General features: G+C 50.1%; 1 protein-coding gene across 2 annotated transcripts in view; it reads right to left on the bottom strand.

Moving 5' to 3' along the window:
- Positions 1–22,073, bottom strand: part of FOXN3 (forkhead box N3) — a 296,318-nt gene that overhangs the window by 226,664 nt on the left and 47,581 nt on the right. Inside the window, exon 1 of one of the 2 annotated variants that reach the window (XM_045287733.1) lies at positions 98–152. The exons of the other annotated variant lie outside the window; for it this stretch is intronic. The gene's annotated coding sequence lies outside the window, so the exon portion shown is untranslated. Of the gene's footprint in view, positions 1–97; positions 153–22,073 lie in introns of those variants that run through there. 2 annotated transcript variants of the gene reach the window in all.

Genomic DNA, 22,073 nt, shown 5'->3' with positions numbered 1-22,073 from the left:
ACGGGCGGGCGGGCTGCCGCTGGCAACGTGTCGCCGGAACGCTCCTACCCCATCCGCATACCTTACATGGCTCGAAAGTAAAAATAAAAAGAATTACTATGCGGGCGAGGCTCGCGAGGGGAAGAACCGACTACTCCACTTCTCCCAATCGAGGGCGCCCTGGCTGGATGCCCAGAGCCCTCCAGAACTCTCGGCCTGCGCCCACTCTGTGTCCCCAGGGGTAGTCACCAAGGCCTGGCTGCCTCTCTCCAGGTGGCTTGTGCGCAGGTCCTGTGTCTCTTGAAGAAAGGGCGGGGTGGGGGGTGGATGGCCTTTAAGGAGCAAGGGACCTGCCCTGGAGGGGCGCGGCCTCTCCCGGGTCTGTGATCAACCCTGGGCCCACTTCTAGGCTGGAAGCGAAAAACAGGTCCCCTCTAGACTTTGGGGGAGCTTGGGAACCCAACTGCCAATTCCCAGGGCCACACAGCGCCCAGCAATGCCACCACTCCAAATCTAGCCACCCTCAAGGAAGGGCCTGTGAAGCCTTTGAGGAGAGTTGTTTCGCCTTTGAGGAGAGTGGACCAGGCACCCTGGTGGTGATATAATAAAAATAAGATTGGACAAGTCTTCCCCTCACACCTGAGCCCTGATTTTTGGCCTAGGGAAGATAGAGATCCAGGTGAGGCAAGTGGTGGTGGGAGCTTCCTGAGAAATCCCTCAGACCTGAAGCCCCAGTTCAACTCAGCTCCAAGATGAAGAACCCCTCTTACCCCCCACTTTCTGGATTTGTTATTTATTTTATTCCAAACAATAAAGAAAGCCAGACAGATCCATATGAGACATTTCCTCTTCACTAAGCTCCCAGATGGTGGCAAATCTTCAGCAAGGGGCTGCCTTTCCCACTCTGTGCAGGCCTCATCTCTAGTGTGGCGAAACCTGCCTGCTGTCCTTGACTGCCTGAGGTGGGGGGATATCCTAGCTGCAGTCTCACCCCAGCGATCCTCAAGGTCTCTGGAGCCTCTAGTCTTCTGTGGCAATGCCCAGCTCCCACCCACCCCACCCCCCTCTGTTGGGGCATCACCCCTAGAGGGTGCTGATCATCTCTACATCACCTCTCCTTCGCTCGTGGAACCACCACCACCACTGGCATCTGAGCAGAGCTGATCCACAGGATTTTCAGTGGCCACTTTTCAGGGTTGGTTGCCAGGCCTTTCTGCTGAGGTGCCTCTGGGGTGGACTCAACTTGCCAACCTTTTAGTTAGTGGCTGTACCTTAACCATGTGTACCTCACAGGGCCTGTCAAGGCCCCAGCAACCTTTGTGTCAGCCTGGTCAGCCTGAAGATAGAAGGGTCTGACACACCCCAAGTAACACACACACCACAGCTAGAAATCTCATCCCAATATACTCTTGTCTCTGGACCTTAGAGTTCAAAAGAAGAGGTGGGGGTTGAAGGTTATTACCATGGCACATCTCTCCAGGCAGGCTCTTATCTCCCAGCACCTGAACAGGTCTTCCTGGGGGGAACGCCTTAGCCCGGGTCAAAAAAACCCATAAAGGCAATTCAGAGTAAGGCTGGGGGGTCGGGAGGGGGTTGAGTTAAGATGCCTGGAATTCACTTGCTTTTCTTTCCCCCAACCCCCATGTGTTTCTGGTCTCTTGTCTTCTCAAACATTTTCTCTCTTCCACGAGAGATGTGGCAAGAGATGTGAGAAGGTATCAGTTGCTGAAAAGGAAAGGGTGGAACAGCCCTGCCGGAGAGGGAGAGTGAGAGCCAAACACTGTCTGTGGCTGGGATGAGGACCCCACCAGATCTGAATGCCAAAGGAGAGTGGCCTTCCCACCTTGGTGAGCGGCAAGACCTCTGCTCTGAGCCTTATCCCTGGTGAAAGGGTGCTGGGGGGTGTCAAATTAGGAACAACCACATTCTCAATTCCTTTCTAGAGCTTTCCAAAGGCACCCACGTGTCTTCAGACTCTGCAAAGCCCTGAGGAAGCAGTCGGGTGAACAGTTGCAACCACTGTCTTGTGAACAGGTTGGACAGCCGGAGCTTCCCTGTGCCCGTGACGCACTGTGGGCAACACGTATTCCCTGACTGGGGGCTTCACAGACCTTTCTGCAGACGGCTTCTTCCCCAGGGGGCCGTGAGCCCCCATGGCAGCAGGGGGCGTATCTAGTTTCTGCAGCAGCAGCGTGTGTTATTGTTGTCACCTCCAACTAACTCCTGGCCACCCTATGTATGGCAGAATGAAACACTGCCCAGTCCCCTTCACCCCTCCCTGTTCTTGGAGATGCTCGAGCTCGCTGTGGAGGCCAGGGCATCCATCCATCTCCTGGATGGTGTTTTCAGTGCCCTCAACCCAATGCCCGGCATACACAAGATGCTCAATAAGTATGTACTGAATAAAGGAACTGAAATGGGCAAGAAGGTATTTAGGAAGCCGCCTACTAGGACATCATTCAAAGTCGGGAAAACTTGTAAATTGCTGGACTAGGTGGTGGTTCTCAGGTGCCAACATGGTCACACTCTGTACAACAGAACGAAACGCTGCCTGGTCCTGTGCCATCTGCACAACCCTCCCTATGTTTGAGCCCATCGTGGCAAATGCACCAGTTGTGCTCTACAGGCCACATGGAACCATGTCCCCTTTTGTCCCCTCCCATGTGCAATTTCCAGTCATTTGAAATGAAGCGTTCCCTTCACTGGGTCATGTTCCCATTCTCATATGCTGGATGTGTGATACAATTTGCAAACATTTCCGAATGTAAGCGTTTGGGAGGGAAAAACATGTTTGCAAAGCCTTTCACAAAACGCTTTGAAACCTTTTCAATCGGGAGGGACAAAAAGCAGTCCCTGCCTGAAAAGGCTGGTGTTCCCAGCAACTGGGAGCACGGCTGAGGCTGACAAAGGTCCTGCACGCTGGGTCCATCCTCTGCCTCTGGGAAGCCTTCCAATCTGAAGGCTTGGGGTCTCAAGCTCTCTCTACAAAGGCTTCTGTCACGAAGAGGGAACTACTCCAGTCAATGGTTGGTGAGCAACGAGAAACATTTGCTCTCTGTCCCCAGATTGTTTCTGTACAGCAAATTACCCTTGTGTCAGATGCCGCCCAGTCTGTTGTCTCAGTGACCCTGTGTCCAGCAGGAGGAAACGCTGCTCAGTCCTGTGCCACCCTCACCATCCTTGCCCTCTCTGAGCTCAGCCTTGTGTATAAGTCCACTGCTAGAGCCCTCTCTGAGCCCACTGTTACAGCCTTGTAAGGCCACTGCTACAGCCCTCTCTGAGCCCTGTGTCCAGCCATGTCCTTGAGGGTCCTCCTCTTTTTCAGACCCTCTACTTTACCAGGCAGGGTGGTGGTAGTTGCTAGGCGCTGTCTAGTTGGTTCTGACTCTGAGGGATCCTGTCGACAACAGAATGGAACGCTGCCTGGTCCGGTACCACCCTCGCAACCATTCTTATGTTTGAGCCCATCGTGGCAGCCACCGTGCCCATCTACCTCTCTCTCATCAAGGGCTCTCCTCATGTTCACTGACTGCCCTTCCACCTTCCCTAAGCATGACGTCCTTCTCTAGGGACTGGTCTCTCCTGATGACATGCCCACTGTGTGAGACGAACTCTCACCATCCATCAATGGCCAGGCACGCTTGTTACTGTTGTGGTTGTTAAGGTTCCAGCAAGTCAGTTCCGACCCGTAGCGATCCTAGGGACGAGAGAACGAAACCCTGCAAGTCCTCACACCTAGGAAAGACCAAATACCATACTCGATGGGCAAAAACCTGTACCCAGTCAGGCCCACCTTGAGTTGCCAGCAATACCTCCTGCAGCCAAGTGGGTACCCTGGAGAAGGCAGTCAATCTCTGAGTCTCAAAACGAAAAGAAAAGAAACCAAAAAAAGACAGCCCTTGAGCCAATTCAGACTCGTAGCATGCCCATCCAGGGTTTCTGCAGTTCTAACTCTCTATGGGAGTAGATTGTCTCATCTTTCTCCCTAAGGGCAGCTGGTGGGTTTGAACTACCGACCTGTGGTTAGCAGCCCAGTGCCTAGCCCCCAGAGCCAGCAGACCCCGTTTATTTAGTTAGGCAATACTTCCTCCTCGGTGCCAGATGGTGTTCTACAGCTTTCTAAATATCCGCTCCTCGCAGCCTCACATTCGCCCCATCCCGTGGATGGGGAACCTGAGGCATCAACAAGGTCTGGCCAGGTGCCCAGGGTCATCCAGCTGGTGAGTCATGGGGCTGGGATCGGAGCCGAGTGGAGGGTCATGTTTCATGGAGGAACCAAGAAAGACTTTAGATTAATCCAGAACAACGGATTTGAGAGAGAACTCCTTGGGGATAGAGGATGGGGCTCAGAGGAGAAAACAGAGCGATAAGGGCACAAAGGAGGAGGAAGGAGGGGAACTTGAGGGCGGCCTGAAAAGGCACTACTTGCACAAACCCCAAAGTTCATCGTCCAGGTCACAATTAATCTGGCACAATGTGTCCCTGCAATGGGGCGGGTGGTGGAACAGGTTCCACGCTCCAAGGAAGAAAGATGCAGCTTTCCAGTCCCGTAAGCAGTTCACATCTCCGAAGCCCACAGGGCAGTTCTGCCTTGTCCTACAGGGTCGCTATGAGTCAGAATCGCTTCAAAGGCAGTGAGTTGAGCTTGGTCACTTGCAAGCCCTGGTGGTGCAGTGGTTACACATCGGGCTTCTAACTGCAAGGTCGGCAGTTTGAAACCGCCAGCTGCTCCTTGGGAGAAAGACGACGTTTTCCAGTTCTGTAAACAGTTATAGCCTCAGAAACCCTCAGGGGCAGTGCTGCCCTGTCCTCCAGGGCCACTGTGAGTCAGTATGGACTTGATGGCCCTGAGTTTTGGTTTTGGTGACATTACATAGTAATCCACAATCCATCTGTCACTTTGCTGTACTGTGGCAGCTTGGGATGCTAGAAACGATGCCACCAGAATTTCAAATACCAGCAGGGTCGCTCATGGCGGAAAGGAAGCTACGCTATTCATATTTCACATGCCGGCAGGGGCAGCCATGGTGGCACGGTTTCAGCAGAGAATCCAGATGAAGACAAGGAAGAAAGGCCTGGTGATCCACTTCCCCAAACCCCGTGGATGACAACTTTAACTCGCTCGCACCAGGAGGGAACTGGCACAGAGAGGACATTGTGTTTGGGACGCTCCCGGCGACACAATAGATTGGCACAGTGGCTGCAGCAACAACCGTGAAGATGGCGCAGGGCCAGTGACAGTTCATTGTGTTACACACGGAGTCACCACCAGTCAAGGGAGACTAGCGCACAACAATTTATTGTAATAAAAAATGAATCCACCAGATGCCAAGAGCCAAGTAAACGGTTAGTAAGTAAACTGGTGAGTACCTCTTCCTATCCTCCGCTCCCCGGCTCCGGGGCAGAAAAAGAAATACGCCCTGAACACTTCTCCTCTCGCACCCTGGCAGCAGCCACCGGTCACCACCTCAGCCCCCTCCACTTCCCACGTTTTAGGTTTTGTTGCTTTGGGTTTGGGTTTGACGAGCTCTCCCTTTCCTTTCTTCGGCAAGCTCAGCGAGTCCCACGGCCGCCACGTGGGTTTCCGTGGCACAGTCTTAGCCACGCCAAGAAAGAAAGAACTTCTCCCCTCATGCTTTTGCAGAAGGGAACGACAAAATAAAAACAAAAACCCACTCTTCTCGTTTAGCTTTTGTTTGTTTATTTGTTTCAAAACAAGCAAACGCTCCAACCTTGATGAACTCACGGGGTGAAATGATGACCTGCAGGATTTCCTTGATGGACGAGAGTGGCCACGTGAATGAGCGACACACTGAACTTAGTACAACAGCCAGGCCTGAAGGACTTGCTGCTCATTGGAGGGACGGGGGTTAGCAGGATTCCCCCTCCCCCTTTCTAGAAAAGGTATTTCGGACGCCTTTCATGTTGCGATGCCGGTGCCCACAGAACTGCCAAGCAGGCCAAATGGATTGCTAATTCCCAGCCTCCACGGCACCTCATTTCTCACAGACACGTGGCTCCGGCTGATTTCAAAGATTTGGCCCCCAAACAAGCAGGCGCCCTTTTCCAGTTGGCACTTCTTCCAGAGAGGAATACAGAGTATCTTTCCTGCCTGCCTCACACAGGGCTGGGCCAGCTGTCGAACAATATGGATCCCGGAAGGGGGGCTGCCCACGCTGGGGACGGAAGCCACGAGTGCCTGCTGCTCAGAGCGAACATCAGACGCACCGAGGTCCAGGCGCCTGGCCGAGACACCCCTGCGCAAGCGTCTGTCCACCAGGAGTGCCAGCAAGGGCCGAGCTGGGCAGGGACAGTGTCCTGGCCGTTCTTGGGAGAGGGGAGCACAGGCCAAGCCCACTGGGGGAATGGTCCACGCCTGGCTACAGAAATCCCACCTGCTCCCCGCCTGCCCAGGCAAGTCCCTAGGGGCACAGTCAGGAAGTAGCCACATCACTCAGTTGTTCATGATCCTCAAGACTGTGGAGTTGGAGCCCTGGTGCATAGTGGCTGCGATCCCAAGGTTCGAAACCGCCAGCCGCTCCTTGGGAGAAAGACAGAACTTTCTACTCCTGTAAACAGCTAGAGCCTCAGAAACCCATGGGGGAAGTTCTCCCCTGTCGGATAGAGTCACGATGAGTCAATATCAACTCGATAGCAGTGAGTATGGTTTGGGTTTTGATGGACTGGGATGAGGTCCCTGGCTGGCATCTTGTCTACTGCACTGTTGGCAACATGTGGTTTTTTATGGCCCTGGAAATGGTCGGGCCAATTCCTTCTCCTGGAGATCCCTGTAGAGGCTCCCGAGCAGAACTGTGCTCCATAACGCTCCTCGGGCTGTGAGCTCTGAGAGGCCGTGGGTTGCCAGACCTTTCTTCCTCTTTGCAGAGGTTCCCCTTAGCAGCCACACACTTAACCATCTGCACCATCCACATCATGCAACTGTTCAGCGCTGTCCCAACGCCAACTTACTCAGAAGCATCCAGACACCAGGAACATCCCCTTGCCTGAAATGCCTGCCGTTGTCTGGAAGCCAGGCTCCCGGGCTCCCCAACTATTCCTCCGCTTGCTGCCTCTCTGGGTGCATTGAATATCAAAGCAAGCACAACGGAGATAAAGACACAAGAGTTGCTGGATCGCTTACTCCGTCCGCTTTATTCTCGCCAGCAGACACGCATGAATGCTTTCTTCTTATTGTTTGAATCCTATAAAAACTTTTCATTGAAGCTAGGGGTGCAAAAGGCCTCGGGAATGGGAGAGCTCCTGGACCTGCCCAGGGGGAGAGCGCGGGGCGGTTTCTGAGGACCGTGAAGCGGGGGCAGAGCTGCAGGGAGGCAGGCTGGTTGTGAGACGGCAGCCAAGTGCCAAACTGCCATTTTGCTCGGCGGCTGAACAGAAGGCTCGTGTAATGACAACCACAAAACTCATTTAAAGTCTGAAAAGGTGACTAATGAGCTCATTCATGCTGGCTATAAATTATTCACTACAACATTGATCCCACTGCAGACAAAGTAAACTTTAAACACAGACAACGCGTGGCCTTCGAAGTGGAGCCAGTGATGCCTGTACCGCTTTTCACAATGAGAGGGGTCCTTGTCTTTCCCTCGTGCCTATTGTCATTCTCAGTCTGTTTACTTACGTTCTGCTCTCTCTTTTTCAACCGCCTTTAATCAAGTTTAAGCAGACACAGCTGTTACACATTTATTTCTCTGTTTGGTTTTTTTTTTCCTTCCATTAGTTATTACGAGCAATCATGGTGCTCTAAAAATAGCAGCAAATTATGTTCTCTAGAAATTGAAGGCTGACCTTAAAATGAAGCGCAGGTCTTCAGCAGTAAATTCATATTGCACATGTTGGGCTTCAAGACAGCCCTGCACAAAGCCTTCCCAAGTGCCCCGTGTGCATCTCAGTTTTTGAGAAGGAGCCGCTCAATCCCACGCCGAATGCCCTCTGGTTCTACTGGAAAGCTCCGTGCTATGGAACCAGTCTGAACGGTCAAGTTTGGGTTGAAGACGGTCATGAGCACCCATCCAGGATCCCTGTCTACAAGAAGCCACGTCTGGTGTAGACTCTGCTGCAGAGAGGAACCGTAGAGCACATCTAAGCAAAACCCACCACGGTGCTGCTGCCGGAGACTTCCGGTTTCCTGTTTGATATTAAATAACGAATCCGGGCCCTGCTGTTTCTGAGAACTTCACTTTGCTACTGCGAGAGCTACTTAAAGCGGCTTGTGGAGCTGAGGAAGTTCATGTCCTGTCTTTTTTGTAAAGCTTCGTCTCTCTCTCTCTCCAAGACCCCGGGAGTACAGTGTTACCAACCTGTCTAATAATATTAAAAAAAACAAAAACATAGAGCCCTTGGTCAAATGACCAGACATGAGCTATCTTTCAAGCGCGCTGGACAGTTTGCACAAAAGGCCACCAGGAAGCCACACCAAGCATCCGTGTCCGAATCCCTCCAGATAGGTACTGGGGGACCAAACGCAAAAGCAGGAGGACGTGAGGCAGAACTGCATGCACAGGAGAAACAGAGGGCCCTGGACTAGGGACCCTCCCTCCCCGGGGAGGAATCATGCAGGGGTGCCGGAGGGTATCCGGCACATGTACCGGAGGCTTGTCCAGCCATTTCTGCTTTCAAACTGCAAGGCATTCTTTTGGGGCGTAGAGAAAAGAGGGGCCCTGCAATATTTATAGCCCAATACCCTGCCACCTACTAACAGCCATCCCATGCTCCTTCGCAGGTCCCTGCGGGACACAGCAGAGCTGCCCTATTGGGCTTCCAAGACTAACTCTTTATGGGGAGCAGTCAGCCTCGTGTGTCTAGCATGTTCGCACCCAGCCTTTCTGGTTCGGGTGAGACGCCTCCCTGCCAGCGGTCTTAGGGTTGCAGCTGCCGGGGCAGCGGTTGCTGCATCAAGCAGCATGTGCCTTAGAACTCCGGTTCGATGCAGCAACCTCTGCCCCAGCTTCGCAAGACTTTAAGGAGATCTCATGCCGCAGATTTAACCAACTCGATGTGTACAGTTTGATCCCTTGACTGCTGCTTCCATGGTCATTGACCGTGGATCCAAGCAAACGAAATCCCCGATACTTCAATCACCTCTCCAAGTATCATGATGTCATCTGGTGGCTATGTGATTACGTCATTTGACAGTTATATAATGATGTAATCATCTCCCATGAAGGGGTCTGATGTAATCAGGGGCAACCAATGCTCTTACTTAGGTCATAATCCTGATCCCCTTTCAGTGGAATTTCCCTAGGGTGTCACTTCAACATTTTTTAGCTTAAAAGAGGTAAAAGGAGAGAGAAGGAAGCAGAGAAGGAACCTGTTACCACCAGGGTGGAAGAGCTGGCAGCAGACTCTATCTTTTGGACCCAGAGTCCCTGTGCTGAGAACCTCCTAGACCAGCGGTTCTCATGCTGTGGGTTGAGACACCTTTGGGGGTCGAACGACCCTTTCACAGGGGTCACCTAAGACCATCAGAAAACACATAAATATTTCACAATATATAATTACATATTGTTTTATGCTTAATTACTATGCTTGAATTGTGTTTAATTATGTTCAATTTGTAACAATGAAAAACATCCTACACATCAGATACTTGCATTATAATTCATAGCAGTAGCAAAATGACAATGAAGAAGTACCAACGAAAATAATTTGATGGTTGGGGGTCACCACAGCATGAGTAGCTGTATGAAAAGGGCATGGCATGAGGAAGGTTGAGAACCGCTGCTCTAGACACGGGGGAAGATTTGCCAAGACACACGGAGCTCTCCAAGAAGTAGACTTGGAAGAGACAAGAATCGTCCTCCAGAATCAGCAAGGAAGAGCCCCCTGCTGGGGCCGACATCCTGAATTCAGAGTTCTAGCCTCCGAAACGGTGAGCAAGTAAAATTCCGTTTCTGACAGTAGCCTTCCATGTGTGGAATTTCTGTAACAGCAACACCAGAGGACCAAGCTAGTGTCTCCTTGGGCTCATTTACATCTCCCACACCATGTCCTCATCACAGTAGTAACTCCCAAACAGATTCAGTAGGAAAGTCATTGAGCTCGGTTCCCCCACCAACCAACCCCAGCTTTCTTTGATGCCCCTCCTGGAATCTTGTCTCCCAACAGCAAGCAGCTTCATAAACACGGATGGAGTAGAAAGCAAAGGTCTGTGGTTTCGTTCTCAGAAACCCTTGGCTCTCCAACAGGGTCTGATTGCACGGCCGTCTGGAGGAGTGTTCTGGTGTCGGCCAACACCAGCTCCTTCTGGATCCAAACCAAACTTCCCTGGCTTCCGGTGACACCGGCATTGCAGCACAGTCTCCAATGGTTGTGGTCACAAAACTGAGCCCTGCCTTGGCCTTCCCAGATCTCCTTGGGATGACCGACCACATGGAGTTAGGTGCACAGAAGATACACTTCCACAGGCTGTGCATGCTGTTCCCTACAGCTCCACCATCCAAAGTCAACACACAGGGGCAGGAAGACAGTTTCTGATGCAGACTCCCCTGCCTTACCATTGAATCTTAACAGAATGATTTCTTGACTACTTACAGTCTGAGTTGGACAGCACAGAAAAGGCAAGTTTATTCCTTACAGCAACTCATTCGCCTAAGCAGAAGAGGAAGTCGAACAGGTTAGTCGTAGGTACGGCTTCACTAATGGAATTCTACCTGCCCTTCGTTTTACACAAGGGGAAACCGAGGCCCAGGGACTTAGGGCCACAGGGCAAAATGCCTGTGTACGGCTTCCTTTGCAGTCTCTCAGGAGCCCTCTGCATCTATCCTAGTGTCAATGTCCAGTGAGCATTGGACTGCTAACCCAAGGTCATTAGGTCCAACCTATCAGTTGCTCCATGGGATAAAAATTAGGTTATCTGCTCCCATAAAGGTTCCATTTTGGAAACTCTATATATAGTCACTGTGAGCCAGAATGAACTTGATGGCCATGGGTTTGATTTTTCTGCTGTGTTTACCCCCTTTCCAACAGGACCCCCCAATTCCCAGCCTTGTGGCTTGAGAGGCACAGACTCCATTACCCAGACTGGCTGAAGAACGGGCAGATCCCACTGAGGCCTGGTACTCTAGGTGGCAACACCAAAACCCAATCTTTCCAAAGCAACAGTGGCCTCACCAAATCTGTGTCTGGCCAGCACCCAGTCTGCTTTGCCTGAATTTACATCTCCACCTAGGAAAAAAAACTAAAAACAATCCCAAGCCCACCGCCATCAGGATTATTCTGACATAATGGCCCCATACAGGGTTTCCAAGACTTTTTAAGGGAGCAGCCAGCCACATCTTTTTCCCTGGGAGAGGCTAGTGGGTTTGAACCAACCTTATGATTAGCACTCAAAATATGACTGAAGAATTGCTGCCTAGAGTTGACCATAATGTCTTGGATGGAGTAACGCCTGTAGAGTAAAGCTTTTCAGACCTTCAGTGCTCATGGTGCATGATTCAAAATGAGAAGAAACAGCTGCAAACATCAATTAATAATTGGGAATAGGAATGAAGGAGCATGAATCTAGAAAATTTGAAACTTGACAAAAATTAAATGGAACACATAGTGATCAATACTCTGTGAGCTGAAGTGGGCTGGTGTTGGCCATTTTGAACCAGAAAAATCATCCGGCTCACTAGAGGGAATGATAGACTGAAGGGATACAACATTATGTCCATCGCCAAAAAGGACATTTCAAGATCATTCTTGAAGTCCAATGCTGTCTGTGAAAAGGATAATATCTAATAACTATCCACGTACGAGGAGATCCAGTCCATATAACTATTACTCAGATTATGCACAAAACACAAAAGCTAGTGGAATACACAAATTGGAGGGGGGGGGAGAGAAAATGAGGAAGGAACAATAGTTGGAAAATATGGTCCGTGATAGAAATGAAGCTGGAGAGCACATAATAGAATTTTGCAATACTAACAACTTCTTCGTCACAAATACCTTTTTTCCCTCCAATAACACTATAAAGCTCACTATCCACACAGACTTCTCCAGATGGAATATACAGAAATATCTGTGGGATGAGACAAGAGAGAAGCTCAATATCAGCAGCTAAACAAGGCCAGAGGCCGACTGTAGAATAGACTGTCCATTGCTCACATGAATGTTCAGGTTGAAGTTGAAGGGAATGAAAACAAGTCGAGAGCCAAAATATGAACTTGAGTCTATTCCACTTGGATTTCAAGGACAGCTTGGATGCAAAGAACGCTCATGAGAGAAGACTAGATGAGCTATGGGATGACATCAAGAACATCATTCACGAAGAAAGTACGGTGTCATTTACAGACAGGAAAGCATGAAAAGATCCAAGTGGCTGTCAGAAGAGACTCTGACACTTACTCTTGAAGGTAGAGTGACTGAAGCAAATGAATGAAATGATGAAGTCAAAGAGCTGAAGAGAAGTTATAAAGGGCACCTCAGGAAGACAAAGGCAAATGCTATCATGAAATGTGCAAAGAACCTGCAGTTAAAAATCCAAAGAGGAAGAACACGCTCAGCATACTTGAAACCAAAAGAATTCACGCATGTGTTTCAAGCCTCAAGCTGTAATATTGAAAGATTCTATGGGCAAAATACTGGATGATGCAGTAAGCATTCAAAGAAGACGGGGAGACTACCAAGAGCCCCTATAGCAAAAAGAAGGAGCTGACAAACAATTATTCCAGGGTGTAGCACAGGAGCAAGAAACAATGGCACCGAAGGAAGAAGTCCAAGCTCCATTGAAAGGATTAGCCACACACAATGCTCCAGGAACTGAAAGAATGCCAAATGAAATGTTTCAACAAGCTGACAAAGCCCTGGAAGCACTCACTTGTCTAAGCCAGGCAATGTGGAAGACCACTACCTGGCCAACTGACTGCAAGAGATCCATATCTGTACTCATCCGAGAAAAAGGTGACCTAATAGAATGCTCAAGCTATAGAACAACATCACAAATACCACATGGAAGTAAACTTTGCCAATGATATAACAGCTGCAGTAGTATACTGACAAGTTGCTGCCAGAGGTTCCGGCTGGATTCAGAAGAGGAAGTGGAGCAATAAATATCATTGCTGATGTCACATGGATCTCGCCTCAAATCAGAGAAGAGCAGAAAGGTGTTTACTTGTGTCTTATTAACTGTGGTGAGGCATTCGGATGTGTGGATCATAACAAGCTATGGAAAATCTGGAGAAGAATGGGAATTCCAGAACACTTCATGGTGCTCATGCGGAATCTGTACATGGAACAAGAGACAGTTGTGTGAACAGAACAAGGAAATACTGCATGGATTAAAATCAGGAAAGGTGCGCATCAGCGCTGTAACCATTCACCATGCTTATTCAATCTACAGGCTGAGCCAAAACGTAATCAGAAAAATCTGGCTTACATGAAGAAGAATGTGGCACCGTGATTGGAGACAGGTTTATTAAGAACCTGCACTATTCAGATGCGACAACCTTGCTTGCTGAAAGTGAGGAGAACTTGAAGCCCTTGCTGATGAGGGCCGAGGATTGCAGCCTTCTGAGTGGATCACAACTCAATGTCAAGAAAGCCAAAATCCTCCCAACTGGGCCAATAGACAATATCCTGATAAGGGAGAAAAGGTTGACGTTGTCAAGGGATATCTTGCTTGCATCAATGTTAATGTTAATGAGAACAGCAGTGGAGAGAGCCAACGATGCATTGCATTGCATTGCACTGGGAAAGTCTGCTGCATCAGAAGCAACAAAGCCCACATGGAAGAAGCACACTAGCCTGAGTGACCACGAGGTGTCGAAGAGATCAGGTATCAGGCATCAAAGAACAAAAAATTGTATCATTGGAAATGAGGGGGAGTACAGATTAGAGACTCAAAGCCCATCTGTGGGCAACTGGACATTCCCTTACAGAAGGGTCTCGGGGAGGAGATGAGCCAGTCAGAGTGCAGGGTAGCAACAATGAAACATACAACTTTCCTCTAGTTCTTAAAGGCTTCCCCCCCCCCCACTACTATCATGATCCCAATTCTACCTTACAAATCTGGCTAGACCAGAGGATGTACACGGTACAGATAAGAACTGAAACACAGGGAATCCAGGACAGATGAACCTCTCAGGACCAGTGCCGAGAGTGGCGATACCGGAAGGGTGGAGCAAAGGTAGGGTAGAAAAGGGGAACCAATTACAAGGATCTACATATAACCTCCTCTCTGGGGGACGGACAACAGAAAAGTGGGTGAAGGGAGATGTCGGCCAGTGTAAGATATGACAAAATAATAATAATTTATAAATTATCAAGTGCTCATGAGGGAGGGGGGAGTGGGTAGGGAGGGTAAAAAATGAGGAGCTGATACCAAGGGCTCAAGTAGAAAGCAAATATACAAATGTGCTTGACACAATGGATGAATGTATGGATTGTAATAAGCGTTGTACGATCCCCCAATAAAATGATTTTTTTTAAAAAACACAAACGCTTTTTAAAGTGTTGAAAAGCGAGGATGTTCGTTTGAGGATTGGGGTGCCCTAAGCCAAGTCAAGCTATTTTCAGTCACCTCATCTGCCTGTGAAAGTTGGACACTGAATACGGAAGACCGTGCAAGAATCGGTGCATTTGACCGAGGGTGCTGGTGAAGAATACTGAAAGTGCCACGGACTGACAAAAGAACGAGCGAACCTGCCTGGGAAGAAGGACAGCCAGAATGTGTCTTCACGGCAAGGACGGGGAGTTTGTCTCGCATACTTTGGGCATACGATCAGGAGAGAGTAGACCCTGGAGAAGGACATCACGGTTGGTAACGCAGAGGGGCAGTGAACGAGAGGACGGCCCTGGACAAGTAGGATGGACACTGTGGCTGCAACAATGGGCTGAAGCACAGCCTTGGTGAGGATGGCTCAGGATCAGGCGTGTGGCATCCTGTGTACCTAGGGTGGCTGACTCGGAACCAGCCCGGTGCCAAGGACATCTACATCGCTGGAGCCCCAGTCGCATTGTGGGTACAGGATTCGGCTGCCCATCACGAGGTCAGCAGCTTGAAATGGCTACCCATGCCAAGGGAGGTTTTCTACTCCCGTAACAATGCACAGTCTCAGAAATCCACAGAGGTAGCTCTATTCGGCAAGGCCAGACTTGCCGTCAGTCAAAGTCGACAGTGAGTGTGTTCCTTTGTTGAGTGTTCATATCCTCCTGCTACCTTACTTCCTGGTGCCATTATTATCAGGAGAGTGTCATGGTATTCCCTAACCTCATAAAACCTCTGTGATTTATAAAGGGGAAAAAAAATCTACGTGCACCTTCACAATCAACGTCTGCTACTGTCTGCTTTAAGGAATGCTGGTAGTGCAGTGGCTAAGTATTTAGCTGCTAACCTTAAGGTCTGTGGTTCAAATCCACCAGCCTCTCCATGGGGAAGAAGATAGGACCGTCTACTGCCATAAAGATAACAACTCTGGAAACCTCATGTGGCAATTTGGCTCTGTCCTGCAGCGCCCATGGTGGCTGGAACTAATCCGAAAGGCGTGAGTGCTCTCCCTTCTATGCACCACTTAGAAGAACGCGTGCACACGCGTACAGAAGTCCTCGTTGTTTTCGTCAACTCGAGAGACAAACATCTCACAGCCCAGGTTCACATTTATCCATGAATGACATCTAAGACTTGTCTGTGTCACCCGACAGGCCCATCAGAGGAGGGTGACATACACGCAGACATTCTGAATTCCCAATTGCCACTTGTCTTGTGACAGGTGTAAGACAGAATTCATCTGAACGAGAAAGGCCACGCTGCCGTTGGGAATAACCTTGTTTGTGGGGGTCAGGAGGCCAATGCCTACGGCACAGTGCACCCCTCGGTGGCGTAGTGCCAGATCCACAGGCTCCGATGAGGAGTCAGCCCACTCACCACGGGGCCCTGGCAGCCGTGCCCAGGGCCTTCTGTCTCCCTCAGTATCAGAAAGGGAGATGGCCATCAGCAAGCCTCTCTGGACAGTGGGCTCCTGGGGAGAGCCAGACTACAGTCTGCTAAAGAAGCCCAGTTGGCCAAAAGGACAGGCTCCTGAGCCGGACTTGAGTTAAGAGCAGCATAACAGACGCTAGGAACTTGCAGTGGATAGTCCCAGAAGAGCGGTAGCAGAAAACCAACACAAGGACACTTGTCACTCAAGCCACAATGGCCATCTCCCACTGTCCCTAAGTCCCTGATAAAGGCACTCTGAGTAAGGTCCACTTGCTACCATGGGGAGGGACCAAGGCTTCCGACCATGCTGGTTTCTACCTCCCAGGGCCAACTTGGCTGAACCCAGCAGAGCAGAGCAGTCACCATGCAACTCTTGACACTCAATTCTTGCCCTCCTAAGTCAGGGGACTGGTGGAAAGGGAGCACGGTGCTGAGGGGTGGCTGGCACCACTTCCCTGAGAACTCAGTGCTGGCCCCTTACATGATGCTTGCCTATTGTTCCCATCTCCCCAGGAATGTTTTCAACCAGGGCTGCATGCACTGTGTTCTGCAGGGTGTATTATTTTACAGAATGCCACGAGAGGCCAGGAGCATCATAAGCAAGTGTCCTGTTTGTACCTGCACACTGGGGGTACAGATCTGAAGTCTGCCATGGCTCACTGCTGCCGTGAACACCTTCTCCCAGGTGGCTCTGAGCTCCCAGCTCCCGAGGATCCTTCTCGTCCTCTTCCCTCCAGGTCCTGGTTTGTGCAGCCTCGTCAACCCCACTGTCAATGTCCCTTCCAGCTCTGGGCCCTCCCATGGAGGAGCCCAGGAACCACTCTGGATGACAGAATCCTCCCCGGTCAATGACAGGCGGGAAAAGCTCGTCTCCAAAGTTCTTCCAGCTCAGACAACAATGACTCTTCTCTAGTTGATCTCCTGAAAAACTTGGCTTCCTGTGCCTCTGGGAGAAATAACTTTCAAGACTTACCAGTTAAGCTCATTTAGAACTCAGAGCCTAAGCGAGACATCCCCCAGGGCTGGCCCTCCCTCACCCATTTTGATTCAATGGGGTCTTTACAACACCCCCAAATTAGACACCTGCCTTACCTGCCCCTCATTTTGGTATCAATGGTGGCAATGTCCACACAAGTATGGGAGGGGGTAGCCATCTCTTTCCAGGAACCAAGCCCTGTGAGGATGGGTGGTTACAGACTACCGGGCACCATGGGGAACCAAGGAGCCATCATGATGGTCCGGAGATGAAAGTGCTCAGATCAATGTTCTAGGCTTAAAGTTGACATTGGGTGCCCGCATAAAGCTGCTCAGCCAAGAACTCAAGGGCAAGCCTCCAGGCCATGTGATCATTGAACAAGGCTATCCTTGGGTTGGCCTGTGGATTTAGACATCCTCACATGTCCTGTCAGTAACCCGTCACCTGCAAATATCAGAGCCTGACACCAGGCCATGTCCCGGGTTCACTCAGGAGAATTTCTGTAGCTTGTGGGTGACATTTCCACATACCACAGCTTCCTCACTCCACTCCAGTCTGCCTGTCCCAACATTTCAGATTCAACTTTTTTTTTTTTTTTCGGTTTTGGGTTTAAATCTTTGAGTGTATCCACTCACTCTTCCATTTAAAAACTCTTGAAGGCTTGTATCTGCATATTATATGGTTAAATGGGAAAGACACAGGTATTTTCAGTAGTGTATTTGAGCTCCAGTTCTGAACACCCCTGTTTGCAAAGGTCATGGAGGCGGTGACAGCCCAAAATTCATGGGCAGAGTCCCCACGCAGAGTAACCCTCCATTGAATCCTTTCTGATCATGAACCAAGGTTCTCCACCTTCCTCATGCCGTGACCCTGTCATACAGTTCCTCATGTGGTGGTGACCCCCATCAAAAAATTATTTTTGTTGCTACTTCATCACTGTCATTTTGCTACTGTTATGAATTGGGTGACCCCTCTGAAAGGGCTGCTCAACCCCCCAAAGGGGTCACGACTCACAGGTTGAGAACCGCTGGCTTAGCTCATCTTGTCCTCTGGTAGAGGGCCTTGGAAAGTAGTAAATGAATCTCCAGGCAGCCCAGGAAGGGGAAGTCGCCCTTAGGGGCTTGCCCAGGTGTGTCCTGATGGAGGTCACCCTACTGGGGACAACACAGGGGTCATGAGTCATGAATCATGCCCTATCAGTTTCGCCCTGACCACCTCCTCCCATAAAGAGTTACGGTTTGAGAAACTTCACAGGGGCAGTTGTTCCCTGTCCTATAAGATCCGTCTGAGTCGGCATTGACTCCATGGCAGTGTTTGGTTTTGACCTTGGTCTGAGGCCATGGACCAATTTTGTAAGCTCTTAAAGAACACAATATACATGTCCCAATCGTGGTCCCACCTGTGACTCTGATGTGTTGATCTGCCACCAATCATGAATTGGTGGCAGCTTCCTTTGTCCCCTGTCTTATCGAACTAGTGCCCCGATCTGAATTCCCCAACATCATTTTGACCTCGTACTAATGACCTCCCCTCCCTCATCTGGATGATGTGTCTGTCTTTGTCCCTTTTAACACTTAAAAGACATGTTCCCCTAAAACTAATTTGAGGGGAGCTCTTTTTTGTGCTGATGGGTTGACTTGGAAGTTTCCAGAGTCTTTTGATTCCAGATACAGACAAGACTAGACCACCCCAAGCCCCATCTACATCTTGCCCACCCCGGGGCCCCAGGAGAAGATGGTGCCCTTCAGGGGATTTCCAAGAGCCCAAAGACTCACATCTCTGGAGGCCCACCTAAAGCTCTAAGAGGAGGCCTGGTGGCAACAACAGTTAAGCGCTTGGCTGCTAACTGAATGGTTGGAAGTTTCAAGGGACCCAGTGTCTTCGCAAACGAAAATGGCGGTGACCTCCTCCCGTAAAGATGCGTTTTCAAAGCCGCACAGGCTGGTGCTACTATGCCACAGGGCTACTAGGAGGCAGGTGAAACCAACTCCTAGCCAACCAAAATCAAGTCCATGACTGTAAATCTTTTTAAAATTTTTTTGATGAGATGAACACAAATGTCAAATCAATCCATCAGTCATGTCCATGACTGTCCGTCTCTACGGGCATAGACTGCCTCATCTGTCTTCCTCAAACAGCTGGTGGCTTCTACCTACTGGCCTCGAGCTTAGCAGCCCAGCACATATCGATGACACCACCAGGGTTCACGACCATACATCTAAAATTAGTTCCTGTCCCCTGGGTCACACCAATGATTAGATGCATGATGACTGACCACATGAGTGGCTGTTCCACACCACCAAGGGGCACGCCTCAGAAGGCAGGCCCGGTGAACTGCTCCCCAAAGGTCACAAACGCCGAGAAGCAGGACCACTCTGCACCCATTGGATCGTCATGGACCAAACAGGACGAGACAGCAGCGAACAGTAGCCTAGCTCATTCCTGACCCCCAGCTCCCGAAGTCGATGGAGCCCTGGTGGCACGGTGGCTATGCGGTGGTCCACCATCCCGCTGGTCCACAGTTCAAAACCACCAGCAGCTCCTCGGGAAAGACTGGGATTTCAACAGTGACCGTCTCGGAAACCCATGAATCAGCACTGACTCAATAGCAGTGAGTCTGTGCTTGTACTTAAGCCTCTAAAGACTATAGCCAGTACTTTCAGCATTTACTAATGTACGAATGACTGAGACGGGGAAGATCCTAGAACCAGGAGAGTTGGGGCTGGGAGAAAAGGGGATCCCCATGTTCCAGCAAGCAGAGGCCTAGGTGGCAAGAAAAGGACCTAGAGGCAAAGTGAGCTTGGGGGGCAGCTCTCTGAAGCTTGCACAGTCCCTGAAGATGACCTTGCTTCTTCCTACTTTGGCTCTGAAGAGGGGCAATGGCGTCCATCATGGTGCGCTCCAGAGGAAAGCCGTTTTGCACACACACACACACACACACACACACCATGGCATCCTCAATTGCTTGGCTGGAGTCACCCTGGAAAGGCTCCCTTGCCAGGTCCACCACCACCTCTCTGCATGCCTGAGAGGGGAGGGGAATAGGCACCGCTGAGATGCCCACTTGGGACGCCAGGTGCATCCACCTCGGCCAGGTGTCCTGCCTGGCAGGCCATCTGGAATTGTGTGCTCTTAACCTGCCTCAGGAAATGTGTGCTGTCGAGAGCTTAGCTGAGGGCCAGATTCTAGAACTTTCCTCAGCCCTGGGTACCCAGGGCATCTGCTACACCATCTTATGGAACCCTGAAGAAAGCAGAAACAGAAATAGCTGTGTCCAGATTTGAGAGTCTTCGGACAAGAATGCAGTAAGCACATCGTCTCTGAAAAGAATCTTGAACAGAAATATTAGGATGTGATTGGACTTTGGTTTCAGGTTTGACCACGTGACCCAGATATTCCACACCTATCCAAAACACGACTCTTTAACTGATAAAATGACCAGCACCTAAAAAATGAGCATCAATTGTGTCACCAAAAGATACATTTGGCAGGACTCTGGGAAAATGGTGACTAGTTGAAACGCACCTATTCAGAGCTCCTGCTGCCAGACCTGAAAATTGGGAGGTAAGGTGAAGGAAACTGGGAGGTGGAGTCAGATACGCCCAGCTTCCCTCTCAGTGATCCTACACACACTAGGGAGGTCGTGCCTGTCCTGTAACCATACACAGGGCGGTGGGAGCACCCTCCACCACCACCCTTACCCACCCACCCACCCCCGCTGTAGTGCTACATACTGCACAAGGCAGGTATACCAGTGAACTCCAGCACTCAGAATCTCGATAAGAACTGACACCTGGCCTCTGGTGCGATCTAGCCTTCGAGAGTAATCCCACCCTGCATCTATCTAACCCTGCATCAAGCGGCACACCACCCCACTACCTTGAGGAAGAGTTGGACCTCCTCCAGCCCCACGGACAAGTGATCAAGTCTCAGCTATCTCCTTGATTACCACTCTATTTCTTCTTTCTTTACTCGCTCGCCCTTCTATCTTTCTTACTGCAGTCGGTCTCAACAAGCTCAGGTTTGTTTTGTGTTTTTCTACTCTCTTTCTGGCTTCTTTTCACCTCTTTCTCCTCTTCTCTCCCTCTCTTTCCTTTCACAAGCCACTAGCGGCTTCCAGGCCACTCCTCTCCACCTGGGGCAACTCTGACTGCCCAACTGGAGGAGCTCCCTAGCTACACGCAGCTAGGGAAATAATGCTGGTTCTCTTCAATACACCAAGCAACAGGGGGTTCTCCCCTTCAAACAGTGGGGGTAACTTCAGCCTAAACACCAAGGCCCTACAAGTGCTGGAAGACACTCCTGACCACCATTGGTGGGGGTCCACACTACTGCAGGAACATCCACCCAACCTCCAAGGTAATCTCTTTGTCTACGGTGATTCCCCCGACCAGCTACAATGCTCTGCACCAAGGAGGGTATACCCACATGCCCTCCTCGGCACTCCAGTTGCAGAGTAAAACACAGGAGGCCACCCAAGGTGCTCCAAGCACGGTGAGGCTTACTTAGAGATCAGCCAGTGAAGGAACACGCTCATGGGCCCACAACCCGACCAGCATCACATGAGAGGACTATCCAACTGACATTCCAAATAATGGAATACTTGCTGGATAGGGTAAGAGTGAAACCACAGGAAGATATAGCGATAGCCTGACCCCTCAGTAAAGTTACCGGCAAGTAGTTCATAGAAGCACTCATACGAATCCCCCAAGAGAGAGCCCAGGGCTCTTTGACTCAGGAAGATGGCTCCAGGTTCCTCTAAAACAACATGTAAACAGCAACCAGTCCTAACAGCCTCAACAAAAAAGCAGGAGAAACAGAAGACAATGCCAGAAGAAGTCCTGAACCTAACGATGTGCATAGAAGAAGCAGATACTGACCTGCCACAGAAAGAAATTTTCAGAATGCTGCTTAGAGTCATACAGGATATGACGGAAGCAATACAGAAAAAGGATGAAATGATAGAGGAGATAAAGGCAATGCACCAAAGGGAAATGCAAGACTTAAGGGATGAAATAACAAAATGCAGTGGTAAATTGACAGACTTGGCCAAGAATCGCACCAGTGACCTAGAGGATGACCAAGCAGACCTCAGCAAACGGGAAAAGCACTCAAATAAGACAATCACAGAAGCTGTAGAAAACTTGAGAGCCATGCCTGATGCTATGAATAGAAACAATATTAGAATAATTGGACTAC

This window comes from Echinops telfairi, unplaced genomic scaffold (assembly GCF_000313985.2).
Source record: "Echinops telfairi isolate 266 unplaced genomic scaffold, ASM31398v2 ScPeMD7_18;HRSCAF=68, whole genome shotgun sequence".
Taxonomy (NCBI): domain Eukaryota; kingdom Metazoa; phylum Chordata; class Mammalia; order Afrosoricida; family Tenrecidae; genus Echinops; species Echinops telfairi.
Note: the sequence above shows the minus strand (reverse complement) of the source record. Positions and strands in the feature narration are given on the sequence as shown.